The sequence below is a fragment of the Coregonus clupeaformis genome, chromosome 23 (assembly GCF_020615455.1).
Source record: "Coregonus clupeaformis isolate EN_2021a chromosome 23, ASM2061545v1, whole genome shotgun sequence".
NCBI lineage: Eukaryota > Metazoa > Chordata > Actinopteri > Salmoniformes > Salmonidae > Coregonus > Coregonus clupeaformis.
This window is the reverse complement of record NC_059214.1, coordinates 31,652,175-31,662,966: the sequence shown is the minus strand read 5'-3', so window position 1 is coordinate 31,662,966 and position 10,792 is coordinate 31,652,175.

The window sequence follows — 10,792 nt, the reverse complement described above, 5'->3', positions numbered from 1 at the left end:
CAACCAGTCAGGATGCTCTCGATGGTGCAGCTGTAAAAATTTTTGAGGATCTGAGGACCCATGCCAAATCTTTTCAGTCTCCTGAGGGTGAATAGGCTTTGTCGTGCCCTCTTCACGACTGTCTTGGTGTGTTTGGACCATGATAGTTCGTTGGTGATGTGGACACCAAGGAACTTGAAGCTCTCAACCTGTTCCACTACAGCCCCGTCGATGAGAATGGGGGCGTGCTCAGTCCTCTTTTTTTTTTTCCTGTAGTCCACAATCATCTCCTTTGTCTTGGTCACGTTGAGGGAGAGGTTGTTGTCCTGGCACCACACGGCCATGTCTCTGACCTCCTCCCTATAGGCTGTCTCATCGTTGTCGGTGATCAGGCCTACCACTGTTGTGTCGTCGGCAAACTTAATGATGGTGTTGGAGTCGTGCCTGGCCATGCAGTCATGGGTGAACAGAGAGTACAGGAGGGGACTGAGCACGCACCCCTGAGGGGCCCCCGTGTTGAGGATCAGTGTGGCAGATGTATGAGCACGCACCCCTGAGGGGCCCCCGTGTTGAGGATCAGTGTGGCAGATGTGTTGTTACCTACCCTTACCACCTGGGGGCGGCCCGTCAGGAAGTCCAGGATCCAGTTGCAGAGGGAGGTGTTTAGTCCCAGGATCCTTAGGTTAGTGATGAGCTTAGAGGGCACTATGGTGTTGAATGCTGAGCTGTAGTCAATGAATATCATTCTCACGTAGGTGTTCCTCTTGTCCAGGTGGGAAAGGGCAGTGTGGAGTGCAATAGAGATTGCATCATCTGTGGATCTGTTGGGGCGGTATGCAAATTGGAGTGGGTCTAGGGTTTCTGGGATAATGCTGTTGATGTGAGCCATGACCAGCCTTTCAAAGCACTTCATGGCTACAGACGTCAGTGCTACGGGTCGGTAGTCATTTAGGCAGGTTATCTTAGAGTCCTTGGGCACGGGGACTATGGTGGTCTGCTTGAAACATGTTGGTATTACAGACTCAGTCAGGGACATGTTGAAAATGTCAGTGAAGACACTTGCCAGTTGGTCAGCACATGCTCGGAGTACACGTCCTGGTAATCCGTCTGGCCCTGCGGCCTTGTGAATGTTGACCTGCTTAAAAGTCTTACTCACATCGGCTACGGAGAGCGTGATCACATAGTCATCCGGAACAGCTGGTGCTCTCATGCATGTTTCAGTGTTGCTTGCCTCGAAGCGAGCATAGAAGTGGTTTAGCTCGTCTGGTAGGCTTGTGTCACTGGGCAGCTCGCGGCTGTGCTTCCCTTTGTAGTCTGTAATAGTTTTCAAGCCCTGCCACATCCGACGAGCGTCAGAGCCAGTGTAGTACGATTCAATCTTAGTCCTGTATTGACTCTTTGCCTGTTTGATGGTTCGTCGGAGGTCATAGCGGGATTTCTTATAAGCGTCCGGGTTAGAGTCCCGTTCCTTGAAAGCGGCAGCTCTACCCTTTAGCTCAGTGCAGATGTTTCCTGTAATCCATGGCTTCTGGTTGGGGTATGTACGTACGGTCACTGTGGGGGACGACATCATCGATGCACTTATTGATGAAGCCAGTGACTGATGTGGTGTACTCCTCAATGCTGTCTGAAGAATCCCGGAACATGTTCCAGTCTGTGCTAGCAAAACAGTCCTGTAGCTTAGCATCTGCGTCATCTGACCACTTTTTTATTAACCGAGTCACTGGTGCTTCCTGATTTAGTTTTTGCTTATAAGCAGGAATCAGGAGGATAGAGTTATGGTCAGATTTGCCAAATGGAGGGCGAGGGAGAGCTTGGTATGCGTCTCTGTGTGTGGAGTAAAGGTGGTCTAGAGTTTTTTTCCCTCTGGTTGCACATTTAACATGCTGGTAGAAATTAGGTAGAACGGATTTAAGTTTCCCTGCATTAAAGTCCCCGGCCGGGAAACTTAAATCCGTTCTACCTAATTTCTACCAGCATGTTAAATGTGCAACCAGAGGAAAAAAAACTCACAGTGGTTGTAGAGGTTGCAACAGGTCAGTACATCAGGAGTAAATGTCACTTGGCTTTTCATAGCCGGGCATTTAGAGGTTGAAATAGCAGGTGCGGTAGAGAGAGAGAGTTGAAAACAGCAGGTCTGGGACAAGGTAGCACGGTCAGGGTTCCATAGCTGCAGGCAGAAGAGTGGAAACTGGAGCAGCAGCACGACCAGGTGGACTGGGGACAGCAAGGAGTCGTCAGGCCAGGTAGTCCTGAGGCATGGTCATAGGGCTCAGGTCCTCCGGGATGGGAGGGAGGGAGAGAGGGAGAGAGAGAATTAGAGGGAGCATACTTAAATTCACACAGGACACCGGATAAGACAGGAGAATAACACCAGATATAACAGACTGACCCTAGCCCCCCGGCACATAGACTATTGCAGCATAGATACTGGAGGCTGGGGGGTTGGGAGACACTGTGGCCCCGTCCGACGATACCCCCGGACAGGGCCAACCAGGCAGGATATAACCCCACCCACTTTGCCAAAGCACAGCCCCCACACCACCAGAGGGATATCAACAGACCACCAACCTACTACCCTGAGACAAGGCTGAGTATAGCCCACGAAGATCTCCTCCACTGCACTAGCCCGAGGGAGCGACAAACCGGACAGGAAGATCACGTCAGTGACTCAACCCACTCAAGTGATGCACCCCTCCTAGGGATGGCATGGAAAGCACCAGTAAGCCAGTGACTCAGCCCCCGTAATAGGGTCAGAGGCAGAGAATCCCAATGGAGAGACAGGAACCGGCCAGGCAGAGAAAGCAAGAGTGGTTTGTCGCTCTAGTGTCTTTCCGTTCACCTTCGCACCCCTGGGCCAGACTACACTCAATCAAAGGACCTACTGAAGAGATTAGTCTTTAGTAAAGTCTTAAAGGTCGGAGACCGAGTCTGCGTCTCTCACATGGATAGGCAGGCCATTCCATAAAAATGGAGCTCTATAGGAGAAAGCCCTGCCTCCAGCTGTTTGCTTATAAATTCTAGGGACAATAAGGAGGCCTGCGTCTTGTGACCGTAGCATATGTGTAGGTATGTACGGCAGGACCAAATCGGAGAGATAGGTAGGAGCAAGCCCATGTAATGCTTTGTAGGTTAGCAGTAAAACCTTGAAATCAGACCTAGCCCCCCCCAAACCAAACCATAGAGACACAATAAAAGTATATTAAAGACAAGTTACATTTGGACAAATACTGTAGACACTTATTTGATCATTTAGTATTTATATATTTTAGGGATGTTATATAAATCAATTAGAAAAATATTGAAACGATTGTTTTACCCATGAACTGAATTTTTTTGTTTTAGTCTTTTTTTGTATTTCACCCCCTTTTTCTTCCCAATTTCGATCTTGTCTCATCGCTGCAACTCCCCAACAGGCTCGGGAGGCGAAGGTCGAGTCATGCGTCCTCTGAAACATGACCCGCCAAACCACGCTTCTTAACACCCGCCTACTTAACCCAGAAGACAGCCGCACCAATGTGTCTGAGGAAACACTGTTCACCTGACGACCGAGGTCAGCCTGCAGGCGCCCGGCCCGGCCCGCCACAAGGAGTCGCTAGAGCGTGATGAGCCAAGTAAAGCCCCCCCCCCGGCCAAACCCTCCCCTAACCCGGACGACGCTGGGCCAATTGTGCGCCGCCCTATGGGACTCCTGATCAAGGCCGGTTGTCATACAGCCTGGGATCGAACCAGGGTCTGTGACGCATCTAGCACTGCGATGCCTTGGACCGCTGTGCCACTCGGGAGCCCCCATGAACTTCATTTTATGGATGAAAAACTCTCCAGAGTTCAGCCAGCCTTCACAAGGCCATAACATATGCAAATAATCAAATCAAATCTAATTGTATTTGTCACATGCACCGAATACAACAGGTGTAGACCTTACAGTGAAATGCTTACTTACAAGCCCTTAACCAACAATGCAGTTTTAAGAAAAATAAGTGTTAAGTAAAAAATAGATAAGTAAAAAATGAAAATGAAAAAAAAAAAATGACTAGGGTGGCTTGAGTCTTTGACAATTTTTAGGGCCTTCCTCTGACACCGCCTGGTATATAGGTCCTGGATGGCAGGAAGCTTGGCCCCAGTGACGTACTGGGCCGTACGCACTACCCTCTGTAGTGCCTTGCGGTCAGAGGCAGAGCAGTTGCCATACCAGGCAGTGATGCAACCAGTCAGGATGCTCTCGATGGTGCAGCTGTAGAACTTTTGGAGGATCTGAGGACCCATGCCAAATCTTTTCAGTCTCCTGAGGGGAATAGGCTTTGTCGTGCCCTCTTCACGACTGTCTTGGTGTGTTTGGACCATGATAGTTTGTTGGTGATGTGGACACCAAGGAATTTGAAGCTCTCAACGTGCTCCACTACAGCCCCATCGATGAGAATGGGGGCGTACTCGGTCCTCCTTTTCCTGTAGTCCACAGTCATCTCCTTTGTCTTGATCACGTTGAGGGAGAGGTTGTTATCCTGGCACCACACGGCAAGGTCTCTGACCTCCTCCCTATAGGCTGTCTCATCGTTGTCGGTGATCAGGCCTACCACTGTTGTGTCGTTGGCAAACTTAATGATGGTGTTGGAGTCGTGCCTGGCCATGCAGTCATGGGTGAACAGGGAGTACAGGAGGGGACTGAGCACGCACCCATGAGGGGCCCCTGTGTTGAGGATCAGCGTGGCAGATGTGTTGTTATCTACCCTTACCACCTGGGGGCGGCCCGTCAGGATGTCCAGGATCCAGTTGCAGAGGGAGGTGTTTAGTCCCAGGGTCCTTAGCTTAGTGATGAGCTTTGAGGGCACTATGGTGTTGAACGCTGAGCTGTAGTCAATTAATAGCATTCTCACGTAGGTGGTTCTTTTGTCAAGGTGGGAAAGGGCAGTGTGGAGTGCAACAGAGATTGCATCATATGTGGATCTGTTGGGGCGGTATGCAAATTGGAGTGGGTCTAGGGTTTCTGGGATAATGGATGGTCTTAAACTGCAGTAATGTATGTCTGAGATTATATGAACATGACTGGGCATTCAAACATATCTGTATCCATTCAACATCATCAATAGCTTCTATCAGGTCTTCCTCATATTTTTATAATATTATCTAATAATATAATCAATGGTTCAATAATTGAAATGACCATTATTCCCTGATCCCAGACTGTAGCTTTAAGCTTAAGCTGCTTTCCTGTAGGTCTACCCATTAATTCAAGATGGAACTTTGTATCATTCACTGATATTGTTAATAAACTGCTGAATTCACCTGAGCTCAGTAGACTGGTCTTCTCTGGCTGTCTGATCCTGCTGTGACCCCTGTCACCATCTGATAAGACATGATGAGCATAGCGTTGTGTAGGCCTACTGACTGCACTAGAGGGCTGATTTCCCGCGGGATGCCTGCGAGAGCTGCGGGTCCCGACAGAGATCATTGCGTTGCGGTCTGCATTTTTCATGCTGTGGACAGGAGTGGGCGGTCAGACAAGACGACTTTGGGATTAAAATATTTTTGTTGTCCCACAGATTATTTGGAAACGGTCCTCTTTCTGCTTTGTATGCGTTAGCCTACCCATTGTATTAAAAGCACATATTTTTTGCATTATTCACACATAGAATTCGCTGCTTCAATTTCAGTAGCCTACCTCTCCTAGTTGGGCGTGAGAGTTCAAGTGCGCCTCGTATGCTTGGTCCCATTGAAATAGAGTAGGCTGACTACATGGGCGGAGAATAACGTGGCAGTTAACTTGAATGTAAAATTAACTTAAATATGATTAGACTGTAGTTTACTACAGTGTCTGTAAATAAATATTGATAATGGAACGAAGTGGAGGGCGCTCAGTCAACGTGAGTCGAAGTACAATAAAAAATAAAGAATAATAATTGAAAAGTAAAAGGCACAACGCGCACATAGGTTAGGCTACTATGGTGAGCGAGCATTGCGCCTTTTCATATTCAGCAAGTATTGATTACCCATTTATTGGTCTTTGCCTGCAAATAGTCCTTAAAGGTATGCAATATCCAATAGACCTATGCAAAAGGTAGCAAGTGTAGCTGTCATCGTTCTTGCTGCTTCCCAGTGGCGACCCGTCATTCAGGGCAGGTGGGGCAGATACGTATCACATATCAGTTTGCAAACAATGTAAAAAAAAGTTTATAAAGCCACATACAAACATGGTCTCTTTTTTTCTTTCTTGAGTAAGGCAGCTCCAAAATGCAGGTGTTTCAGCCTAGCTCAGTGCTTTCTGTGGTGGTGGGGCAGCCAACGGAAAATAAGGAGCGTAGGGGTTGGTAATGTTCTCTACTTGTGCCATGATTGGCTCAGTGTTCTGTCACTCATGGGGACACTATGTCACCACAAAATCTAAGGGGAGAGCTCAGAAATTCAAGTCCCTTGGGTGCTGCCATTGAGTTACATTAGAAGTGCCCATCCAAGAAGGCTCAAGGTCATTGGCCACAGATAAAATAACGTCAAATCACGTTATACCTACCGCAGCTTTGATTGGATTGATCATGTCAACATCATACTTTCTAAATCTTAGCTAGCAAGCTAGCAGTCATCATCATGAATCAAGTCGACAATATTCAGGCAAATCCTTTTCATATGAAGATAAATAATGAAGATAAATTATAGATAAAACGTATCGGTGCACATCGCCCATTGGACATTACATAACAAGCTAACATTCAACATTGGCCATGCTGTCAATCAAGCATGACTTCTGCCGCGTTCAAAACAACTGGAAACTCGGAACTGGGAAATCTCAGACTTTAGTGTGTTCAAGATAGCTGGGAACTCTGAAAAAAACGAGCTCCGACTGGGAAAATAAGTTTTGAACGGTCATCCAACTCAGAATTGCAAGTCGGGAAGTCGGGCCTCTTTCTAGAGCTCTGTCCTGAAGATAACTGACGTCATGATTCGACCTTGTTTTTTCCCCCGAGGTCCCAGTTTTCTTGAAAGCACCATAAATCAAGAGAATGCCAGACTTTGATGAAAAAGTTTGATGACAAAATCTGTGAGCACAGCAGAACAAGGTGAGTCCAAAAATGCTGCTGCATAAATGATGTAATATGCCAGGGAGATATGTATACTGTAGCTAAGAAAGTAATACTAAGTGTATGTTGTGTAGTAAGATGTTAGTAGCCCATGTGCCTCACCCTAATAATTTGGTCCCTTTCCCCCTCATAACTTAGCCTACTGTTCTGACTTGGTGGTGCACAGGTAGCCTATAACCTGTTTTAGAGAAATGTCATCATTTAATATTGTAAGAGCTTTAATTGTCTGCTTATATGCCCCCTTTATTTATCCTACTGTTCTGACTGTACAGGGAGAATACTGTAAGAACGGCCCATGTTCTGAATTCTGTCGCTGTACATTTCAAAAGTGCTGAACAAAAAGTTATTTTTTAAAACATTTTAGTCATTTAGCAGACGCTCTTATCCAGAGCGACTTACATTTGTGAGTGCATACATTTTTCATACTGGCCCACTGTGGGAATCGAACCCTGGCGTTGCAAGTGCCATGCTCTACCAACTGAGCTACAGGAGGGCTATATTGACTATGTCCGTCCTAGCTCTCTCATTATTGTCTTAATCGAAATTACGGATTGCCTCTTATCCGCTCGTCGTCCCCTTATGCCATAGTTTGTACATCTCAAATGTCAGTAGAAACCACATTTGTTTAAGCAAGTCAACCATATCAGCTATGTTTTTTTTAAAAGGCAGTAAATGAGGCTGAATGAACTGTTTCGCTGCCAGACAAGGCTCCACTGATAGCGAGGTGTAGCAGTGGTAAGGTGTTGGGACTGCTGTTGGGACTCTGCTGTTGGGACAGCTTTATGTATGCCCTAACAGTTTGTGGGCATTGTTTGCCACCGTTGTAGTGCAATTAATGTATTGTTTAGTGTTGTGGTGTGTTGTGTAGTGGCTTTGCTGGCATGCATGTAATCTTATTTTTTTTAGTATGCCCCACCAAGATTTACCTGTGAGATCAGGTGTGCGTGTGGTCTCAATTAAATAGAGTAGGCTAAAGCCTATGCATGGGCGGAGAAGCACTGGGCAGTTATCTTCCAAGGAAATGTACTTCCTAAACAGGCCTATGATTAGGCTATAATTTACTACATTGCATAGAAATAGGCCTAAATATTGATCACCCATATTTCTCAGTGTCACGAATTCAGCCGAGGCTGCCCCTCCTCCTTGCTCGGGCAGGTTTCGGCGTTCATCGTCACCGGCTTACTAGCCACTACCGCTCCATTTATCATCACTCCATTTGTCTTGTCTTGTCTTGTCAATCACACACACCTGGTACTCATTCCCTCATTAGTCTGTGTATAAGTGTTCCCTCTGCCCCCTTGTCCTTTGTGAGTGATTGTTCATTGTGAGAGTGAGTAGCGCGGTTGAGCTACTCTTTCCTTGTATGTAGCCAAGGTGGATTTTTCCCTTGTGCTAGTTTCGTTTTGACGCTTGCTGCGCTTTATTCATGTACACTGAATAAACTCTGGATTTCGGTGTTTTACCTCCTGCGCCTGACTCCGTCATTCACACCTCATCACAGAATCACTCACCTCTATGGAGTCAGCAGGAGAGGAGCGCATGCCTGGAATAGTGGCAAGGGTCCAGGAACATTCCACTATGCTGGCCAGCTTGGGGGAAACGATGGGTCAGGTTCTTCAGGTCGTCCAACGCCTGGAGAGAAGAGGAACCGATCCGTCGAGACCAGCTGGCCAACCGGATCCAGCCACCTACATCACAGCACCCGGAGGGATCCAGATATCTCGACCACAGGCGTTCGATGGGACGCCGGCTCTATGTCAGGGATTCCTTCTCCAACTGGAGCTGTACTGCTCCAGTGTCAGGCCGGCACCATTAGATCGAAAGCAGGTGTCCGTCCTCATTTCCTGCCTCTCGGGAGTGGGCCAACGCGGTTTGGAGAGAAGGAGGAGCCGTGTTGGAGGACTACAGGGAGTTCGCCCGCCTATTTCGGGGGGCGGTTTTCGATCACCCGCCCGAGGGTCGAGAGGCGGGTGAGCAGCTGGTCCACTTGAGGCAGGGGACGAGGACAGTACAGGAGTTTGCACAGGAGTTCCGGATTCTGGCAGCAGGATCCGGGTGGAACGAGCGGGCCCTGATCAACCAGTTCCGGTGCCATCTACAGGAGGACGTCCGACGGGAGCTAGCCTGCCGTGACACCAGTTTGTCTTTTACTGAAATGGTGGACATGGCCATTCGTCTGGATAACCTGCTGGCAACCAGTGGTACCGCGCACAGAGAGAGCGGAAGACGACAGCGCCAGTGCCAATCGGATGGCACGAAGGGACATTCCACCACACGTTGTCGTTAGTGCTCTTTTGGGTCAGGAGGCAGCCGGCAGGGCACTCTCGCATCACCCCAGGTATTGAGCACTCACACTCACACTTGCGCACTGTACCACACCCATATACTTCCCTGATTACATGAGAGTTCCCAAGTGTAAAGCACTAGTAGATTCAGGCGCAGCTGGGAACTTAATGGATAAAACTTTCGCACGCCGCCAGGGCATTTCATTAGTTCCACTATCCATTCCACGCCCCATCAGAGCACTTGATAGTCGACCATTAGGGTCTGGGTTGATAAAGGAAGTCACGGTACCAGTCACCATGATCACACATGAGACGCATTGTGAGCAGGTCACTTTTTCCATCATTGAGTCTCCTGCTTTCCCTGTGGTGTTAGGTATTCCGTGGCTAGCACTCAACAACCCCACTTTCTCATGGCCGCAGAGGGTTCTCACGGGGTGGTCGCGAGAGTGTCAGGGTAGGTGTCTGGGTGTTTCCGTTGGTGCAACCACGGTGGAAAGTCCAGACGGTGCCTCCACCGTGCGCATTCCCCCCGAATACCATGATCCGGCACAAGTTTTCTCCAAGAATAAAGCAACTAAATTGCCACCTCATCGGGCGGGGGATTACGCAATAAACCTTCTGGTAGACGCTGTACCTCCCAGGAGTCATGTGTATCCCTTGTCGCAGGAGGAGACAGAGGCTATGGAGACATACGTCACTGAGTCCCTGCGCCAGGGGTACATACGTCCCTCCACTAGACCCGCCTCCTCAAGTTTATTTTTTGTGAAGAAAGACGGCGGTCTGCGCCCCGTGCATTGACTATCGACCACTGAACAAGGAGACGATTAGATTTAGTTATCCTCTCCCCCTCATTCCGTCAGTGGTTGAGTCATTGCATGGAGCGCGCTTCTTCACTAAATTAGATCTCAGGAGTGCGTACAACCTGGTGCGTATCCGAGAGGGAGATGAGTGGAAGACAGCATTCAGCACTGTCAGCTTCCTGCCTCCTGTTTGTCTCCGGGCCTCTAGAGGTCATCGGTGTTCCCCTCTGCCTTAGTTCTTCCTCGTGTGTCCTTATTAGCTTGATCCAGGTCACCTGTGCCTTGTTTCCCCCTTGAGTATTTTAGCTGTGTGTTTTCCCCTTGTTTCTCACTTGGTTTTTGAGTCCTGGCTATGTGTCTCCTGCTTTGTCCCACCGTGTCTTTCCAAGTAAGCTTTTCTAAGTTATCTTTAGTTTGTTTTCTCCCCTCGTGGAGTTATTTTGTTTTGCCTCCTGTTTTGTTACTCTACCTCTGTTAATATACCTCCTTCGGAGACGAACTTTTGTTGGACTATTTTGAAGTGCGAAGAACCTTTGTTTTTACATTAAATCTACTTGCCTGGAGTATTGCCTTGGGTGTTTCATTTGGGTCCAACTATACCTCCTCTGTGGCTAAGGGGTAGAACCCCCAGCTCTCCACATCTGAGACCGGAGTTCTA